General features: G+C 39.2%; 1 protein-coding gene across 2 annotated transcripts in view; it reads right to left on the minus strand.

The window, feature by feature from the left end:
• UMAD1 (UBAP1-MVB12-associated (UMA) domain containing 1) overlaps positions 1 to 21,509 on the minus strand; it is a 211,803-nt gene that overhangs the window by 187,881 nt on the left and 2,413 nt on the right. Inside the window, exon 1 of one of the 2 annotated variants that reach the window (XM_032402066.1) lies at positions 4,424 to 4,464. The exons of the other annotated variant lie outside the window; for it this stretch is intronic. The gene's annotated coding sequence lies outside the window, so the exon portion shown is untranslated. Of the gene's footprint in view, positions 1 to 4,423; positions 4,465 to 21,509 lie in introns of those variants that run through there. 2 annotated transcript variants of the gene reach the window in all.

A 21,509-nucleotide genomic window follows, 5' to 3' on the forward strand; every position in this document is an offset into this window, starting at 1 on the left:
TAAAATGAAAAAGCAATTACCATTAATTTGTATGGAAAAATTTTTGAACATTCCCAGACCCCCAAAATAACTTCTCTTCAGCTTTTCAGGTACCTTAGGACACATCTTGCTAAGGGAAACACAAAATAAATCCAGATAAAGCACAGATGCTCGGGGACCCAGTGGAGACCTATGGCAGTTTGATGTGGAGATGCTGAGTGCAGTTCCCAGGCAAGGTGCTTGGCAGGGTCCCTCGGGTTGCTTAGGATGCACACTGCCTCTATGCTAGCTTGCTGCAAACACTGAGCCCTATTTTTACTTTTCGCCGTTTTTTCATAAAAGTGGAAAATCCTCTCCAGACTTGTTTCAGTTAGCGACAACAGGTACTAAGGTAAGTCTTTCGTAAGAGCAAAGCAGTGTAATGTGAACTTTCAAAAAGCAGGAGATGTCTGTATGTATACACACAAACACATTTTTTTCCCTTCATATTTGCTCCAGAAGGATTCCAGAAGGATCAGTGAGAATTAGAAGAGTCCTGTTGGACTTCACAGATAGGTAGCCTTGAGTTCAACGTCATCTGCTGGGTAGGGTACAGACAAAAGCAAGGAGAAGGAAGGCCTTTCCGGTAAGAAGGGTCACTATGAACAGAGAGTACAGTGCGTTTAGAGGACAGCAAAGGGATTAATCTCAACAGAGGCATGCACATAAGCAGCAGAAATAAAGACTGCAAAAGAAAGGCGGAGACAAATTATTGAAAGGGCTGAAGAGTCAAGAATATGTTAGAATATCCACAGTAGCAGATCAGGATCTGTTTAATGTTACTGCAGGATCTTGAGGAAAGTCGTGTTTCAGAAAGATTAAGTTTAAAATAATATGCTGAAGAGGCTGATTGAGAGCACGGAATCAAGAAGTTAGAGAGTTATAGCAAAAAGGGAATGGATGAAGATGGGAGATGTTTGAATGAAAAAAGAAGAGATGTGCAGAAATACGGAGTAGGACCCAGGGACTCTCAGCTCTACAAAATGCAGATGGAAAGGAATTACTACAAGGCAACTGAGAGTTCAAGCCTGAAAGAAGAACGTGATATTATGAATAAGAAAAGTCTGAGAGCAATTATGATGAATTCTGTTTCAAACAAGCTAGATGTAAAGAAAACGTGGCTTGTCCAAATGTAAATATGTAAAATGCAGTTAGAAAAATAGGACCTAGTGCCCCAGAGAAAAGGAGTTGTTAGCACCTAAGTGGTAGCTGGAATCATGAACATCAGTGGTATTTCAAATGGAAAATGTAAAAGTTCAAGCATTGAGGTCATGATCTCTAAGATCTCAAATTATACTATGAAAACACATCCCCTTAATTACCACCAAAGTGATGTGTACACTCCCTTTTCTTCAATAATTTCAAAAACATACTTGGCTGTCTTATCAGGACTTAAATGTTAACTCGACTATATTGTTTCAAAACTGCAGGAAACAACTGACCTCTTCAGCATAACCCAGGGGTGGTAAATTCAAATGCCAAGCAGCTAAGTATGCGTGAAGCCAGCCTCCCGTGGGACAGAAGGAGCGAAGGGGAGTCCCGTCTCCCACAGGCACCTCCAGAAAGGAAGGGAGGACGGAGGGAGACACATACCCAGGGAGCCGCGAGGAGGAGCCCTTCACCAAAACGAGGCCTGTGAGGGCTTGATTCAGGAACCAGTGAAAGAGAGCTTTTGATGGTTTTGAGCTAGGAAAGCCTGGACTCGGATTTGCACTCGCTGTTATGGCCAAGCTAAAACCAACAATAAAAACAGTAACAACAACAAACACAAACAGGACCAGGCTAAAGCTGTGGTTAGCTCATCTCTCCCCCATGAAGATGATCCCAAAGCATCTAGAAAGCTCGGTGGAACGCGGCCTGACCATCCAAAGCTGCCTCAGACTGAAGGGCCCATTTTAAGGCTGTGAGTGGGCCTAGGAGCCTGGGGCCCTCTACTGCTGCTCCTGCTGGCTCAACCCCCTCAGAGAACCTTCCAGCTAAAGTGATTTATTTTTCCTCAAACATTTTTTTAAATAAATCATTTTAGCTGATATGATTTACTTATAATTCTTTAATCATCTGTTTTTAACATCTTTTTTGTATATTCTTTACGGTATGTCTTTTTACTGTATTTGTTTTATACTATTTTATTCTTTCTGTAGTTTTCCTAATTTATTTGTTTCTTTAAAAAAAACTAGCAGCCTTTCTAATTATAAAAGTAATTTCTATTTTTTGTGTGTGAAGGGGTGGGGGGGATAAGCATGTTTATACTTAGAAAACAAAAATATGGAAAAATATACACCAAACTTAATAGCTGTCATTACCAGGACGCATGTCCAGTTTATATTCACTGTACAGTTTTTTTGTAGTATTCCCGTTTTTCTATTTTCTATTTAAAAAACAAAACAAAACAAAACAAAACAGAAGGCACCTTTGGTGTGTCTGATCATAGTTTCATGAAGGAATGTGGGCCCAGTGTCACCAACTCGGATTTTTCAAGACAAAGTGGAAATCGAATTATTTTGGAAAAAAGCTAGTTTTTTGATGATAGTAACAAACTGAAAATATTTAAAAGATACTTCACAGACTGAATAAACTCTCCACAAACTGGATGTGGCCTTCAGGTGCAGAACGTTAAACCTAGGCCAGGAATGTGTGTAACAGCTTAAATCTAGTCAGCATAAAGAAAAATTGTGAAAGGCTTTGAAATTTAGTGCTTCTGGCTAGCTTATCCATCTGGGTTATGGCAACTTTTGTTTATCTTTGACTAGGTTATATCACCACTCTGTAGGAGGTAACTTGTAGAAAATGGATATCATGCCAATAATTCCTATCCACAGAAAGGTATCTGGTAAAATGCATTAATTACTGCTCTGTGGGATAGTGACCAGTTTTGCTCTGTGGGATAGAGACCAGTTTTGCCTCCATTTATAAATTCAACATTTCCTTCTTTGACTATAAATGTGTGGTGATACTCTGAGTTCTCTTTTGAACCAGTCATATCTTACAAGTTCCCTCCTTAGAGTTCAGTAGTCTTTGACAGATTTTTACATTTGTATGACAGAGATGATTTTAACCCCTTTTAAAATTTATCCATTAACTTTGGACTACCAATTAGGATTACCCAAAGGTTTTCCTCTGTTTTGTCATCCCAGATAGGTTTTTTATTTTTGAAGGTGATACTGGTGTGGGGTGAAAGGTACGGGTATCTGAGAGGATAAGCAAGTGGGGGACAAGGAAAGACCTTTAAACTGATGTCACAGACAAGCTCCCAGGAAGTCTGAAAGCCAATTAATTGAACTGAAGGATTAACATAAATTTTATTTCTGGGGCGCCTGGGTGGCTCAGTCATTAAGCGTCTGCCTTCAGCTCAGGTCATGATCCCGGGGTCCTGGGATCGAGCCCCGTATCAGGTTCCCTGCTCGGCGGGAGGCCTGCTTCTCCCTCTCCCACTGCCCCTGCTTGTGTTCCCTCTCTCGCTGTGTCTCTCTCTGTCAAATAATAAAATATTAAAAAAAAAATTACAAAAAAAATAAATTTTATTTCCACCTCTCTGATTTTACGCTCAGACCAGCACCTCCACCCCAAAACACTCAGGAAACAAACAAACAAACAAAAACAAAGAACTGAATCTTGGATCTATAGCTGTTTTTCAAACTGCAGGTCCCAACCGTTTAGCAGACGTAAACTCAATTTAGTGGGTCATGACCACATTTTTAAATAGAATGAAATAAGAGAAAAAAAAAAAAGAAGAAAGGGAAAGGAAGGAAAAAGATTATCAGAGAGTATCATGTATGGTAAATAATGGTTTATGAACTTTTGCTTTGGGTGCTAAGGTCATGATATGAAACGTATCTCTTAGTTTGGGTTGCAGGGAAAAAGTTTCAAAGGCACTAATCATACTGCAGTGCTCACATAGCCCGTAAAAGGATTGTGAGACATTATGCACCCCCTTGCATTTTTAAGGTAACATCTAAAACTTTCCACTAAAAATTATAAAGGATGTAGTTTCCAGCATATTATAAATATTCAAATGTTGAAATAAAACTGTTTTAACATTCTTTTAAACTACTCCAATGGAATCTAAACACAAGAGCATTTTAATATCCACCATCAACCATTTTACAAATACATGAACAAGTTCTTTTCTAACCGTAGGAAATTTTACATTGCTCTTTTTTTTCCTTGAAGTAGTATTTCCATTCCATTTCCGCTGGTCTGGAGCAGCTCAGAGATGTCCTCAGAACATACCAGGGCAGTTTTTACAACACACCCAGATGAATACAAAGTGGTGATGGCAACCTCACTTTGAAGAGAGCCTGTCCTTTAATGTAACACTTTTAACCTTTTCACTTGTCACCTAACTGCAAAGTGACATCATGCACATATATAACAGCCATTATAAATTGAAGTGATAAAGGGGCACCTGGGTGGTTCAGTCAGTTAAGCGTCTGCCTTCAACTCAGGTCATGATCCCAGGTCCTGGGATCGAGCCCCGCATCGGGCTCCCTGCTCGGCAGGAAGCCTGCTTCTCCCTCTCCTTCTGCTCCCTCTGCTTGTGCTCTCTCTGTCAAATAAATAAATAAAATCCTTAAAAAAAAAAAAAATTGAAGTGATATGATTTAATAAAACTCACTTCCCTAACGTGATGAATATAGTTGCTTTTAGCAAACTGGTAAGTTAAACAGGTATGATTTTTATCCTAAACAGAGTATCTAAAATACTTAGAAAGTTGGAAGATCTTGAGCTACAAATTCATAATTACATAGCACCAGGCTAGACAGGATTCTGGAAGAGTGCAAAGAGCTCCAGAGAACTTCACAGTGAAGATTTCACACAGGGGCCATGTTGGATTTTTTTTTCTTCATTCTGTACGTTTTTCTTGATCTGGGTCGGGGGGAGGGGTGTTTCTAGTTTATCACCACAACTTGGTGACTTTTAACAGTTGGCTTTACTTGCCATGGGGAGCAGCACAAAGGCTTCATCTGATAATCTCAACTGCCAGCTACTCATTAGCGTGTAAGATGCATACCACCAGGAGCTGTTTGCAATCATTAGCTGTCGCTATAATAATAGAATCCTGCTATCTTGGAAGCATTACATAATCTGACATTACTAATTTTCTGGAATTTTCTCTAGCAGAATTGCTTTTCAAGCATATGACAAAGTCATCTTGAAAAGTCACAAGCTGGTCCAAGAAAGTTTTAGAACAGAACATTCCTTCTTCTCGTATCCTTTTTACATCATTGTATACAGACAACCTAAGAGTAAAATGGACCTCATGCAATTTTACTCTCCTCCATTACTTTGTAAATAAATATGACCCCCAATTATCAAGGAGGTTTTATGTAGTTTTATTGTTATTGTTGGATTTTGGGATTTTTGTTGGTTTGTTTTCCTTTTAATTAGCTATCCTATTATTTTCAGATTCAAGACTGGTATCCTGGCAGTGATAAGAACTGGCTGCTTTTCCCTCTCCTGTCCCTTATTCATAAAAAAAAAAAAAAAAAAGAACAGCATAATAATAATGTCTCCCCTGACTCTACTAATTTAGGAAGGCAAAATCTCAGAGGAGTTAAGATGGCAGAGGAGTAGGGAGACCCTAGGCTTACCTCCTCCCTCGAACACAGCTAGATAAATATCAAATCATTCTGAACATCCAAGCAATTGATCGGAGGACTGAGAGAGTGAAAATGCACAACTAGAGCTAAAAAACAAACAAATAAAAAACTGCGACATCGTGAAAAGTAGGAACTGCAGAGAGTTGATTTGGGGGAGAGAAGAGATGCGGGTGCTTCAATGGGGAGGGAGTCCTGATTGCAGAGGGAGGAGTAAGAGAGAAAGAAAGAGTGGGAATGGGTGCACAGAGAACTGCACAAGAAAAACTCTTCCCTAAAACCACTGACCGGGAAAAGGAGAAGAGTGGAGCATCAAGTTTTTACAAATAGGGAAGTGCAGGGTGTGAAGTTTCAGAGATCACAAAGTGTGAAGTTTCAAAGGTTGGCAAAATCACCAGGGTCATGCCTGGGTCTTAGTTAGCAGTGCTCCAGGGGGGAAGGAGGGCAGAGACCCAGGAGTGGGCAGTGAGGTCTGAGGATCCCCTGGGTCTCATGTGGAAAGGCAGTTCCCCTGCTTGGAGTACATTTGGGAGAGGGGTTGCTGTGACCTCTCCAGGGGCAAAGGACCCAGAGGGCGCCACTGAGCTGCCCCATTAGCTAGCATAGGAACACAGGCGCTGGCTAAAGCAATGAGTCTTGGCAGGCTTTCTGCTATGCCTTGCCACAAACTCCAAGCCACCGTGTGGTCGCACCTCTGATTTCTGGGACTAGCCTCTGGACAGCTGCAGCTCAGCCAGACCCTCCGCCAGGAGATCAGCGTGGATCCCACCCATGGGGATCTCTAAAATTTGGAGTTTTGGAACCCAGCCTGTGCCCGAGATAAAACACGGGAGTGCCATACCAGCTGGCAGGCAGACAGCTCAGAGGCAGGCAGGGTGAAGACAGGGATCTAACAGAGGCCAGGGACACAGGAGAGGTGATTGTGTGCTCTTTTGTGAGGGTTTCCTGAAGGGTGGCAGGTGCCAGCTCCCCATCCCAGGAGGAGAGAGCAGGGCAACGCCATTTCCACCCCGCCCATCAGTGCTGAAAAACTTCAGGGAGCAAAACAGCACCACCTAGTGGAGACCGAAGCAAGCTGCTTACATCAAGCCCCGCCCCCTTGTGCCCTGCAGGTGCATCTCCACTAGGGCAAGTCCGCCTGAGTATCAGAGCAACAGGCCCCTCCTTCAGAACACCAGCACAAACCCCTTGCAGGCACCAAGTCTACAGATCAGAATATGAAAGCTTCAGCTCTAGGGTAAATAGGATCTATCTTCCTTTTTATTTTTAATTATTATTTTTAATTAAAATTTTAATTTATGTATTTTTACTTTTTAATTAATTTTTAAAATTTAAATTTATTATTTTTATTATTTTTTGGATCTAGCTGCTTTTAACAAGCAGACCAAAACATACCTAGGATCTAGATTCCTTTCCCTCCCACCCCCAGACAAAATGACAAGATGGAGGAACTCACCCCAAAAGAAAGAACAGGAAAAAAGTCACAGTGAGGGATTTAATCAATACAGATACAAATAAGATGCCTGAGCTAGGATTTAAAACAACAATTATAAGGACACTAGCTGGGCATGAAGAGAGCATAGAAGACACTAGAGAATCTCTTACTGCAGAGATTAAAAGAACTAAAATCTAGTCAGGCCAAAATTAAAAATGCTATAACAGATGCAAATCCAAACAGATGCCATGACAATGGAGATGGATGAAGCAGAGGAAAGAATTAGTGATACAGAAGCTAAAATTATGGGAAAAAATGAAGCTGAAAAGAAGAGGGAAAGAAAAGTATTGGATCATGAATACACACTTAAGGAACTCAGTGACTCCTTAAAGCATAATAACATTGGTATCATAGGAGTCCCAGAAGATGAAGAAAGAGAAAAAGTGGCAGGGGGTTTGAGCAAATTATAGCTGAAACTTCTCTAATCTGGGGAAGGAAACAGAAACTGAAATCTAAGAAGCAAAGAGAACTCCCATTAAATTCAACAAAAGCCGGCAGTCAGCAAGACATATCATAGTCAAATTAAAAAAATACACAGACAAGAATCCTGAAAGCAACAAGGAGAAAGAGTCCTTAAAGTACAAGGTAAGACAGATCAGGTTTATAGCAGATCTGTCCATAGAAACTTGACAGACCAGAAGACAGTGGCAGAATATATTCAACATGCTGAATGGGAAAAAATATCCAGCCAAGAATACTTTATCTAGCAAGGCTGTCATTCAGAATAGGAGAGATAGTTTCCCAAACAAAAACTAAAGGCGTTTGTGACCACTAAACCAGCCCTGCAAGAAATATTAAGGCATTTGTGACCACTAAACCAGCCCTGCAAGAAATATTAAAGGAGACTCTCTGAGTGGAGAAAAGAAGACCAAAAGCAACAAAGACTAGAAAGGAACAGAGAACACCAGCAGAAAAACCAACCTTCCAGGTAACAAAACAGCACTAAATTCATACCTTTCAATAATCACTCTGAATATAAATGGACTAAATGCTCCAATCAAAAGACACAGGGTATCAGGGGCGCCTGGGTGGCTCAGTCGTTAAGCATCTGCCTTCAGCTCAGGTCAGGATCCCGGGGTCCTGGAATTGAACTCCGCATCGGGCTCCCTCCTCTGCGGGAAGCCTGCTTCTCCCTCTCCCACTCCCCCTGCTTGTGTTCCCTCTCTCGCTGTGTCTCTCTCTGTCAAATAAATAAATAAAATCTTAAAAGAAAAAAACAAAAGACATAGGGTATCAGAATGGATTAAAAAAAAAAAAACATGACCCATCTATATGCTGCCTATGAGAGACTCATTTTAGACCTAAAGGCACCTCTGGATTGAAAGTGAGGAGATGGAAAACCATCTATCATGCTAATGGACATCAAAAGAAAGCCAGAGTAGCCATACTTATATCAGACAAACTAGATTTTAATTAATTAATTAATTAATTAATTTATTTATTTAGAGAAACACACACATACACACCGGGGGGGGGGGGGCAACAAAAGGGAAAGAATCTTAAGCAGACTGTGCTGAGTGCAGAGCCTGATGTATGGCTGGATCTCACAACCTTGAGATCATAACATGAGCCAAAATCAAGTGTCAGACGCTTAACCAAGTGAGCCACCCAGACGCCACCAGACAAACTAGATTTCAAACCAAAGACAAGAGACGAAGGAGGGCATTATGTCATCCAAAAGATCTAACAATTATAAATATTTATGCCCCCAACTTGGGAGCACCCAAATATGTGCAACAATTAACGACAAACATAAAGAAACACATCGATAATAATACAATAATAGTAGGGGACTTTAACACCCCACTTACAGCCATGGACAGATCATCTAAGCAGAAAATCAACAAGGAAACAATGGGTTTGAATAACACACTGGACCAGATGGACTTGACAGATACATTCAGAAGATTTCATCCTAAAGCAGTAGAATACACATTCTTTTTGAGTGCACATAGAACACTCTTCAGAACAGATCACACACTGGGTCACAAATCAGCCCTCAAAAAGTACAGAAAGACTGAGATCATACCACGCATATTTTCAGACCACAACACTATGAAACTTGAAGTCAGCCAGAAGAAATAATTTGCAAAGACCACAAATACATGGAAGTTAAAACACATCCTACTAAAGAATGAATGGGTTAACCAGGAAATTAAAGAAGAAATTAAAAAGTACATGGGAGCAAATGAAAATGAAACATGACAGTCGAAAACCTTTGGGATGCAGCAAAGATAGTCCTAATATAGAAGTATATTGCAACGCAGGCTTTCCTCAAAAAGCAAGAAAAGTCTCAAATACACAAACATAGCCTTACACCTAACATAGCTAGGAAAGTAACAGCAAATAAAGCCTAAAGCCTGCAGAAGACGGGAAATAAGATTAGAGCAGAAATAAATGATACAGAAACAAACAAATAAAAAACTCACTAGAACAGATCAACGAAACTAAAAGCTGGTTCTTTGAAAGAATCAATAGACTTGATAAACCCCTAGCCAGACTTAACAAAAAGAAAAGAGAAAGGACTCAAATAAATAAAATCACAAATGAAAGAGGAGAGATCACAGCCAACACCACAGAAATACAAACAATTATAAGAGAATATTATGAAAAATTTTATGCCAACAAACTGGGCAATTTGGAAGAAATGGACAAATTCCTAGTGACATACAAATCATCAAAGCTGAAACAGGAAGAATAGAAAATTTAACCAGACTCATAACCAGCAAAGAAATTGAATCAGTAATCAAAAATCTCCCAATAAACAAAAGTCTAGGGCCAGATGGCTTCCCAGGGGAATTCTACCAGACATTTAAAGAAGAGTTAATACCTATTCTTCTCAAATTGTTCCAAAAAATAGAAATGGAAGGAAAACTTCCAAACTCCTTCTACAAGGCCAGCATTACCTTGATTCCAAAACCAGACAAAGACCCCACTAAAAAGGAGAATTACAGGCCAATATCCCTGATGAAAATGGATGCAAAAATTCTTAACAAGATACTAGCAAATCGAATCCAACAGTATGTTAAAGAATTATTCACCACGATCAAGTGGGAAGTATTCCTGGGCTGCAAGCGTGGTTCAATATTCACAAATCAATCAGGGTGATACACCACATTAATAAAAGAAAGGATAAGAACCATATGATCCTCTCAATAGATGCAGAAAAACATTTGACAAAATAGCATCCATGCTTGATAAAAACCCTCACCAAAGTAGGGATAGAGGGAACACACCTCAACATCATAAAGGCCATATACAAAAGACCCACAGCTAATATCATCCTCAATGGGGAAAAACTGAGAGCTTTTCCTCTACAGTTGGGAACAAGACAGGGATGTCCACTCTCACCATTACTATTTAACATAGTACTGGATGTCTTAGCCTCAGCAATCAGACAACAAAAAGAAATAAAAGCATTCAAATCGGCAAGGAAGAAGTCAAACTTTCACTATTTCCAGACAACATGATACTCTATGTAGAAAACCTGAAAGACTCCACCAAAAAATTGCTAGAACTAATACATGAATTCAGCAAAGTTGCAGGATATAAAATCAATGTACAAGAACCTGTTGCATTTCTATACACCAATAATGAAGCAAAAGAAAATTAAATCATGGTACTTATCCCACTTACAATTGCACCAGGAATCAACCTAACCAAACAAGTAAAAGAACTGTATGCTGAAAACTATAGAACACTTATGAAAGAAATTGAAGAAGGCACAAAGAAATGGAAAAACGTTCCATGCTCATGGATTAGAAGAACAAACATTATTAAAATGTGTATACTACCCAAAGCAATCTACACATTTAATGCAACCCTATCAAAATACTATAGTATTTTTCTCAGAGCTAGAACAAATCCTAAAATTTGCATGGAACCACAAAAGACCCTGAATAGCCAAAGCAACCCTGAAAAAGAAAAAGAAAGATGGATGTATCACGATTCTGGGCTTTAAGCTGTATTACAAAGCTGTAGTCATCAAGACATTATGGAACGGGCACAAAAATAGACACACAGATGGGGTGCCTGGGTGGCTCAGTCAGTTAAATGTCTGCCTTCAGCTCAGGTCATGATCCCAGGGTCCTGGGATCAAGCCCCACATCAGGCGCCCTGCTTAGTGGGGAGCCTGCTTCTCCTCTCCCTCTGCCGTTACCCCTGCTTGTGCTCTCTCACTCTCTCTCAAATAAAGAAATAAATAAAATCTTAAAAAAAAAAGGTATATAAAAAATAGACACATAGATCAATGGAACAGAATAGAAAACCCAGAAATGGACCCACAACTATATGGACAACTAATCTTCAGCAAAGCAGGAAAGAATATTCAATGGAAAAAAGTCTCTTCAAAAAATGGTATTGGGAAAACTGGACAGCAACATGCAAAAGAATGAAACTGGACCACCTCCTTATACCATACACAAAAATAGACTCAAAATGGATGAAAGACCTAAGTGTGAGACAGGAAACCATCAAAATCCTAGAGAAGAACACGGCCAGAAACCTCTGACCTCAGCCGCAGCAACGTCTTACCAGACATGTCACCAGAGGCAAGGGAAACAAAAGCAAAAATTAACTATAGGGGCTTCATCAAGATAAAAGGCTTCTGCACAGGGAAGGAAACAATCAACAAAACTAAAAGGCAGCCTATGGAATGGGAGAATATATGTGCAAAAGACATATCTGATAAAGAGTTGGTATCCAAAATCTACAAAGAACTTAACAAACTCAACTCCCAAAAAACAAATAATCTGGTTAAGAAATAGGCAGAAAACATGAATAGACACTTTTCCAAAAAGACATCCAGATGGCTAAAAGACTCATGAAAAGATGCTCAACATCACTCAGCATCAGGGAAATACAAATCAAAACCACAATGAGATACCATCTCATACCTGTCAGGATGGCTAAAATTAACAACACAAGAAACAAGAGGTGTTGGCGAGGGTGTGGAGAAAGGGGAATCCTCTTGCACTGCTGGTAGGAATGCAAACTGCAGCCATTCTGGAAAACAGTATGGAGGTTCCTCAAAAAAACAGAACTACCCTATGATCCAGCAATTGCACTACTAGGTATTTACCCAAAGAATACAAAAATACTGATTCAAAGGGGTACATGCACCCTGATGTTCATAGCAATAGCCAAACTATGGAAAGGGCCCAAATGTCCATTGATTGATGAATGGATAAAGAAGATGTGGTATATATATATGTATATATATATATACACACACATATTTATATATATATATTTATATATATGTGTGTGTGTGTATATATGTATACACAATCGAATATTACTCAGCCATCAAAAAGAATGAAATCTTGCCATTTGCAATGATGTGGATGGTGTTAGTGTGTATTACACTAAGAGAAATAAGTCAGTCCGAGAAAGACAAATACATGATCTCACTTATATGGGGAATTTAAGAAACAAAACAGATGAACATATGGGAGGAAGGGGAAAAAAAGGAGAAAGGGAAACAAACCATAAGAGACTCTTAACTATAGAGAACAAACTGAGGGTTGATGGAGGGAGGTGGGTGGGGGATGGGCTAGATGGGCAATGGGTATCATCATGGGTAGGTTGATGCTCATTATAACAAGGATGGCACTTGTTATGGTGAGCACTGGGTGTTGTATGTAAGTGACGAACCACTGAATTCTACTGAAACCAATATTGCATTGTATGTTAACTAACTAGAATTGATATAAAAATATGAAAAAAAAAAGGAAGGTAAAACCTTCCATCATGTTAAACCAGGGTTTCTCAAGCTCTTCACTCTTAACATGTGGGGCCAGATAATTCCTCATTGTAACCTGCTCCGCTACAGATAGGTGTGATCACCTAATATGTGATGCATTCCAGTCAGCAGACATCTTAATTTCAAGAGGTTTTATTTTTTTAAAATTCCTTCTTTTTAATGGAGTAACACATGAAAACCATAGTTTTTTTTTCTAAAAAAAGATGCTAAATAGTGTGGGGAGATATAGAAATTTAGAAGATAAAGCTGCTGCCTTTTGAGAGCTTGCAAATAAATTCCACTTATAATTTACATCATTTGGATCTCATTCGTTGACCAAGAATGTAACTTAGAGTCAAGTTTTAGTGTTACCCTGACTCATAAAGTAATGATACAATGCTATATTTTTATGTTTGAGAAAAGCCACAAGCATAATTCTACATAACTGCCGCCAAAAAACCATTTAAGGTTTTTCTTTTAATGATTTTATTTTTTTTATTTTTTTTATTTTGAGAGAGAATGAGATAGAGAGAGCATGAGAGGGGAGAGGGTCAGAGGGCGAAGCAGGCTCCCCGCTGAGCAGGGAGCCCGATGCGGAACTCGATCCCGGGACTCCAGGATCATGACCTGAGCCGAAGGCAGTGGCTTAACCAACTGAGCCACCCAGGCGCCCCTTAATGATTTTTTTTAAAGTAAACTCTACCCCCCAACGTGGGGCTTGAATTCACCACCCCAAGGTCAAGAGTCACCAACTTGAGCCAGCCAGGTGCCCCAAAACCATTTAAGTTTTGCTTTAAATAGCACAGATTCCTACTAATACAATACTAATTTCTACCAACTGCATTCAACATTGCTACTCTGAAATGAAAAAACATCCTGAAAAAGACTCCAGACAACTTTATCAAAAAGCTTCTCTTCACATAAAACAAGTATCTTGGGGCATATTTAAAAAATGCCCAGGGCGCCTGGGTGGCTCAGTCATTAAGCCTCTGCCTTCGGCTCAGGTCATGATCCCAGAGTCCTGGGATGGAGCCCCGCATCGGGCTCCCTGCTTGGCGGGAAGCCTGCTTCTCCCTCTCCCACTCCCCCTGCTTGTGTTCCCTCTCTCACTGTGTCTCTCTCTGTCAAATAAATAAATAAAATCTTAAAAAATAAATAAATAAATAAATAAATAAATAAAGTCCTATGAGAGAAAGCTGTTGTAAGGGAGAATGGTGTAAGGTCACACCTCTTTACAACTGTCTACAGCACAGGGAAACCTGAAATGAACAACAACAAATAATAATAATAATAAAACATTCAGTGCAGGTCTTCAAATTGCTCTATCTGCTCGCTTGAACACACAACAGGAGCCACCACATTCAGCTTCCAAAAGGAATCACTCCCAAAATTGCCTATACAAGTATGTATCATATGAATTTCTTTTCTTTTTTAACTTACAAACAACAGATTTATATTTCATAATTCCGGAGGCTGGGTAGTTCATGATCAAAGTGGCAGCAGATTCACTGTCTGGTGAGAACTCGCTGCCTGGTGCATACAGGGCTGTCCTCTCCCTGCCCCCTTACAAAAAGGAAGGGGTCCTTTGACTTTCAAAACAACCTACAAGTATTATCACAAGTCTGTACTTCCTCTCTAAATAAAAGCAAACTGCCATGGGGTACCTGGCTGGCTCAGTCCATAGAGCATGTGACTCTTGATCTCAGGGTCATGAGGTCAAGCCCCATGATGGGCCTGGAGCCTACTAAAAAACTAACTAAATAAATAAACTGCTAAAATTCAGTCATTTGTTCAACTGCTCTCTTTTTAATTCATTCAGCTGAGATGTTGTGAAGGCCAAATACTGGCCAGGCATGGTGCTGGGCCCTAGAGAAACAAAACCAGACAAGGCACTTTCTCCAAATTCGACGAAGTACCTAGTCTTGTTGCTGCCTCTCTGTCTGCTCGTCTACTACCTCTCCCATGCTAGTGGGTCAAAGCCTGGTGCGGAGTCCTATGTAAAACCAGCACTAGCACTGGCAAGTGGCTAACAAGTCGCTACATCTAGTCAAGAAGTATTGCTATCTGTCTGAAGACGATTCAGATGCCCGAGGAAACAAGAAAGCTGGCTGTTTTACCTCCTTCCCAATTTGTCATCAAAATGCACGTAAAGAAACATAAGACAAAAACTGGCAATAGCTCTGTCAACCATATGTCAAAGTCTGACTCCAATTTCCATAAATTGCACAAAGGGGACTGACCAACAAGTACAACTGACCCAGAGTTCATTACTATGCTCTCTGCCACATTTTATATCTTCTGAAATTCCATCCAGTGAATGCCCACTTTAAACCAGCTTATATTTGTTTTTGATTGATTGTGTGAAAGGATGAAGAGTATTTGTGGTAACGTCTTAAATATAAATATGCCTTTTTTTAATGTATGCCCAAGCCAACAAAAGAATAAAGAAATCCTATACAAGCCATAAAGGACAGGAATCGACAAATCCACAGGAGTATATGCAAGTACTAAAGCTAATGTTTTTCCTGTGACCATTGCTGATTTCTAATGGCTAAAAGCCTGGGCTTTAATAATCCATGCTCCACAGGGACAAGGATAAAGTCTGGGGCTCAAACACCTAGGGAAGTAGGAAACACAAATCTTCTGTGAAGAAACACACCCTCAAACTAAATCTCAAAGAAATCACCAAAAACTTCCAAGAAACATGAATTCATAATCAAAAATTACAATACAAATGAAGAAACAAGTCACAGCAAAGAAAAGTCAACAGAATTAAAAAAAAACCCTATAGAATGAGACCCATAAAGACTGTGGGTATCAAACAAATTTATTTTATATTCTGTAATATTTGAAAAAATAAAGGGAAACCTGAAACTATGACAAAAGAATATCAATAACAACTACTAAGATTTGTAAAAAGAACCAATCAAGACTTCTAGAAACAAATAAATAAAAAATAGTATTGAAATTAGATAGAGCAAATGAGTCACAACTGCATAAAGAATTAGTAAACTGGAAGATATGAAAGAAATTATCCAGAATTCAACACAAAGAACCAAAACCAATGAATTACAAAACAGAGGTCAACAGCACATGAGAACATCCTTCTTACTTTTAATTGGAGTTCCAGAAGGAGTTATATTATAGGAGAGAGGGAGTGTTCAAAGGGATGATGGTTGAAAATGTCCCGGTGTCAATGAACAAGAATTATCAGATTCACGAAGCACAACGTATCAGCCAGCAAACTAAATGAGAGAAAAACACATCAGGATACATTACACAGGAAAACTGCAAGATCCAAGACAAACTGAGGATCAAGCAGATAAAAAGACATAACAGCTTACAACATAATCACAGTTTCAACAAAAATAGAGTAAAATAATATCAAAGAGTAAAATAATATCAAAGTAGTTTCGAAAGAAAGTAACTGTCCGTTTAGCACTCTATTCCACAGAGAGGTAAAACTATCTTTTGAGACCAAGGATGAAATAAACATATTCAGAAAAACACGTATCAATGGAGTTTATTACCAAAGATTCTCTCTTAAAAAAACCTCAAAAAGAGGGGAAAAAGTACCAGAAAAAAAGGTTGACATGTAAAAATAAATTATAAGAAAATGATAAATATGTGAATAATTCCAAGCAAAGAGTAACTGCATAAAGCAATAATAATGCCAAATTTGTGGAGTTATAAGAAATCAAGATAGAACTGAAACTCTAGACAGCTAAAAATAGGAGGGGCACCTGGGTGGCTCAGGTCCCTTAAAAGCGTCCAACTCTTGATTTCGGCTCAGATCATCATGATCTCCGGGTCGTGAAGTTGAGCCCCAAGAGGGGTTCCATGCTCAGCACGGAGGCTGCTTGGGTTTCTCTCTCCATCTCCCTCTGCCCCTCCCCCCACCCCCGCTCTTGCCCTCTCCCTAAAAAATAAATAAATAAATGTTTTTTAAAAAATTGGGAAAAAGGTGGGGGTGCATGGGTGGCTCAGTTGGTTAAGCATCTGCCTCTGGCTTAGGTCATGATCCTGGGGACCTGGGATCAAGCCCCACGTCCGGCTCTCTGCTCAGTGGAAGCCTGCTTCTCCCTCTCCCTGCCACTTCCTCTGCTTGTACTCTCTCTCTCTGTCAAATAAATAAATAAAATCTTAAAAAAAAAAAAATGGGAAAAAGGTAAATAGAGATATAGGTTCTTGTCTTGACACAGAGTAAAGTAACTTTAGACTTTAAGACACATATTAAAATACACACAAAAATTGTAAAAACAACACACAACATTTAAACTAATACAAAGGAAATAAAATGGAATTAAGGAAAAAAATTTAAAAATCAATTCAAAAGAAGGCAAGGGAGGAGAAAAAAAACAGACAACAAAAAAAGCAGAACAAAATGACTACAGAAACAAATCCAAAAATATCAGCAGCCACAACCAATGTAAATGGACAAAAGGAAAACTAAACCACCAGCTATATGCACTGTTTACAAGGGACGCACCTAAAACAGGAGGACACAGAAAAGTTGAAAGTTATCAGGCCAACACAGACCCAGATATAAGCACCGTATGAATATCAAATAAGGTTTATTGGAGAAAATATAACAAACAGAGAAGTGGCAACGCACTCTGCCAAACACCAGTGTCCCGTAGAGAGGAATCCAGCCCCACACCTTTGGGCACTCCTGTCGCAATGAGCGCCTCCTGGTTAAGGCAGTACCTTGTGAAGAAGGGAACCCCTGGAGCCCACAGGCTGCTATCAGCCTGTTCTGCCCTACAGCTGAGACCTGCCAAGTCAGCTCTCCGATAAGGCCACCAGAGAGAGAGAGAAAGGAATGAGCATCCACGCCCCTGTGTCTTGTCTCCCCTCGGTGAAGCACAGGATAGAAAAAAGATACAACAAACCAATTCTAACCAAAAGCCATGTCTACAGCAGTAGCTGACAAAACCCACATCAAGCTGAAAAGCATGATTTGAGATACTCACTACTTCATGTCATCATTTTACTTCACAATTCTTATCTTGTAACAAATCTTTAAAAATAGGGGCACCTGGGTGGCTCAGTTGTTGAGCGTCTGCCTTCGGCTCAGGTCATGATCCCAGGGTCCTGGGATCGAGCCCCGCATCGGGCTCCCTGCTTGGCGGGAAGCCTGCTTCTCCCTCTCCCACTCCCCCTGCTTGTGTTCCCTCTCTCACTGTGTCTCTCTCTGTCAAATAAATAAATAAAATCTTAAAAAAAAAAACAAAAAAACTTTAAAAATACATAGCACAAGTCATTAGAATCAAGGAGAAACTGCCAATGCTACCATCTGTAAGATATCTGACACAATTATCTCAATTACTGAAACATTAACCAGACGAAAGGTAGACGAAATAGTTGAATAATGCAAGTAACAAGCTTGATCCAACAACTGGAAAATACAATTTTTTTTCCGAAGCACACATGAAACATTTACAAAACATATCCTTGGTAAGCCTTAAAGCAAATCTCACATACGTTCAAAGAATTAGTATCAGATAGAACACACCATCTGATTATAATGCAATTATGTTAGAAATTAATAACACAATAAAATGTAATAAATAAAACCTCTACAGTTGGAAACAAAAGCAACCCATGAGTCAAAAAAGAAATATGTTGGAAACTAGGGCGCCTGGGTGGCTCAGTTGGTTAAGCAACTGCCTTCGGCTCAGGTCATGATCCTGGAGTCCCAGGATCGAGTCCCGCATCGGGCTCCCTGCTTGGCAGGGAGTCTGCTTCTCCTTCTGACCCTCCTCCCTCTCATGCTCTCTGTCTCTCATTCTCTCTCAAATAAATAAATAAAATCTTTAAAAAAAAAAGAAATATGTTGGAAACTAGAAAATATTTAGAACTTGATGACGACCATCTACTTACAAAAACTTGTGGGATATGCCTAAAGCAGTAAGTACAGACCCAGAGTGTTTTACACATGAATTCCGTCAATGAACAGATAATTCCAGCTTCACACAAAACCCTGGAGAATAGAGGAAACTCCACAACTCATTTCATGAGACCAGTATATTCCTATTAATACCAGAATCTGACAAGGACTATGTAAGAAAGAAAAATTACAAGCTAATCTCACTCATGAACATGGATGCAAAAATCCTAAACAAAACAACAGCAAGCCAAATCCAGGAATACATAATAAAAGATGATATAATCAATTTGTGTTTCTTCCAGGAATGCAAGTGTGGGTCAACACTAGAAAATATATTCATTTCAATCATATCAATTACAGCAAAAACATGCCTTTGATCAAATATCCATAACCACTCAATTAAAACTCTTATCAAAGTAGGAACAGTAGGGAAAGTCTTTAACCTAATAAGCAGGATTTCAAGTTGTGAGGGACTTCCAGGAAGGCTCCTTAAAGAGAAATGAGTCCCTTTTGCTGTCCACTTCTCAGATGCCTGGAATGGAGACTAGATGGCCAGTGCTCAGCACCTATCCTATGAGGTGACCTTAAGGATGGAGCCAGATACTGAGAAGCAAAGAAGAGAAAGAGAGAAGGAACCTGGGTCCCTGATGTCTTAGAGACACTACACAGCTGCATGCCAAGTTGCATGCCTCTGGACTTCTTTAACATGTGAAACTAAGACTTTATGTATTTAAGATACTTTTACTTATGCAGTCAAATGCCATCTTAACTGAAACACTATTGCTATTCAAATGGTACTAGAAGCTCTAAACCGGGCAAAAGACAAAATAATAATAATAATGATAATGATAATATTAAATATGTAAGAATGGTTAAGAAACAAATCTATAATTATTCACATATGACTAGAAAACCTAAAAGAATCCTATAGAAAATGACTAGACATAAGTTTAGCAGGATGGTCAGAAAAAAGGTCAAAGGCACTTCTGTGTACCAGTAACAATCAGTTAAAAATCTTTAACTTAAAAAAGATACCGTTTATACTAGCAACAACAACAAGGTAGCTAGGAATAAATCTAATCTAAAAGTCAAAACTTTTGACTTTTGTATAGAAAATTATGAAACTTTTCGGAAGGATGTTAATAAGATAAAATAGGTCAAGAAGAGTTAAGTGTAGCTGTTCAGATGTTACTGCTGAAATCAATCCAAAGGTTCAATGCAGTTGTGATCAAGTCTCAACAAGGTTTTTCATGGAACTCGTCAAGCTAAATTTATAGACAGTCACAAAGAGGCAAGAATAACAAAGTCATTCCTGAGGAACAAAGCAAGAGAGAAAAACTTGCCCCCCAGACATCAAAAATTATCATAAGGCCACAGTACCGGAGAGTGGTCCTTGTGCAGGGACAGACAAATAGACCAATGGAACAGACCTGGAGCCCAGGAACAGACTCACACATATACAAAAACCTAGGTAATGAGGACAGTTGCTTGCAAATGGTGATGCAGTCAATAAATGATGCTGGGACAACTAAAATGAAAACAAAACAAAAGAAATTGGATACCTACCTGACAACATGCATATAAACTAAATTCTAAATGATGGAGTATTTTTAAATATGAAAGGCAAAACTATTATTTTAAATATATAATGTTTTTAAGAGCTTGTTTTAAGAAAAGATTCTTTTTTTAAATTAAAAAAAATTTTTTTATTAACATATAATGTATTATTTGTTTCAGGGGTACAGGTCTGTGATTCATCAGTCTTAAAAAATTCACAGTGCTCACCATAGCACATACCCTCCCCAATGTCCATCACCCAGCCACCCCAGCCGTCCCACCCCCGTCCACTTCAGCAAACCTCACTTTGTTTCCTGAGATTAAGAGTCTCTTATGGTTTGTCTCCCTCTCTGGTTTCGTCTTGTTTCATTTTTCCCTCCCTTCCCCTATGATCCTCTGTCTTGTTTCTCAAAATCCTCATATCAGTGAGATCGTATGATAATTGTATTTCTCTGATTGACTTATTTCACTTAGCATAATACCATCTAGTTCCATCCACGTCGTTGCAAACGGCAAGATTTCATTTTTTGATGGCTGCATAATATTCCATTGTATATCTACACCACATCTTCTTTATCCATTCATCTGTTGATGGACATCTTGGCTCTTTCCATAGTTTGGCTATTGTGGACATTGCTGTTATAAACATTGGGGTGCATGTGCCCCTTCGGATCACTACATTTGTATCTTTGGGGTAAATACCCAGTAGTGCATTTGCTGGGTCATAGGGTAGCTCTATTTTCAACTTTTTGAGGAACTTCCATACTCTTTTCCAGAGTGGCTGCACCAGCTTGCATTCCCACCAACAGTGTAGAAGGTTCCCCTTAAGAAAAGATTCTTATGGGAGATTTTTTAAGTGACCTTTTCAACTATATTACACAAAAGGGAAAAACACTTTAAACATATTAAAAGAGCTCCTTCCAATGAAAGAAAGGAAAAAAGAAAAAACAAAACAAAACAAAAAATGACAAACACAACCAGGCAATAAATATTTGAAAAGTTGTTCTATCTTTCAGTAATCAGGGAAAGCAAATTAGGACAACATGAAATCATTTTACATCCATCAGATTAGGGATTAAAAAAACTTTAATAAGTTGCCAAAAACGTGGATCAACTGAAATTCTCCTATACCTCTGAAAAGAAGTAGTACAACTACTTCGAGTACAGTACTGTTGACCTTTGAACAACGTGGGAGTTGGGGTGTGCACC

The sequence above is a fragment of the Phoca vitulina genome, unplaced genomic scaffold (assembly GCF_004348235.1).
Source record: "Phoca vitulina isolate PV1807 unplaced genomic scaffold, GSC_HSeal_1.0 scaffold4, whole genome shotgun sequence".
Taxonomy (NCBI): Eukaryota; Metazoa; Chordata; class Mammalia; order Carnivora; family Phocidae; genus Phoca; species Phoca vitulina.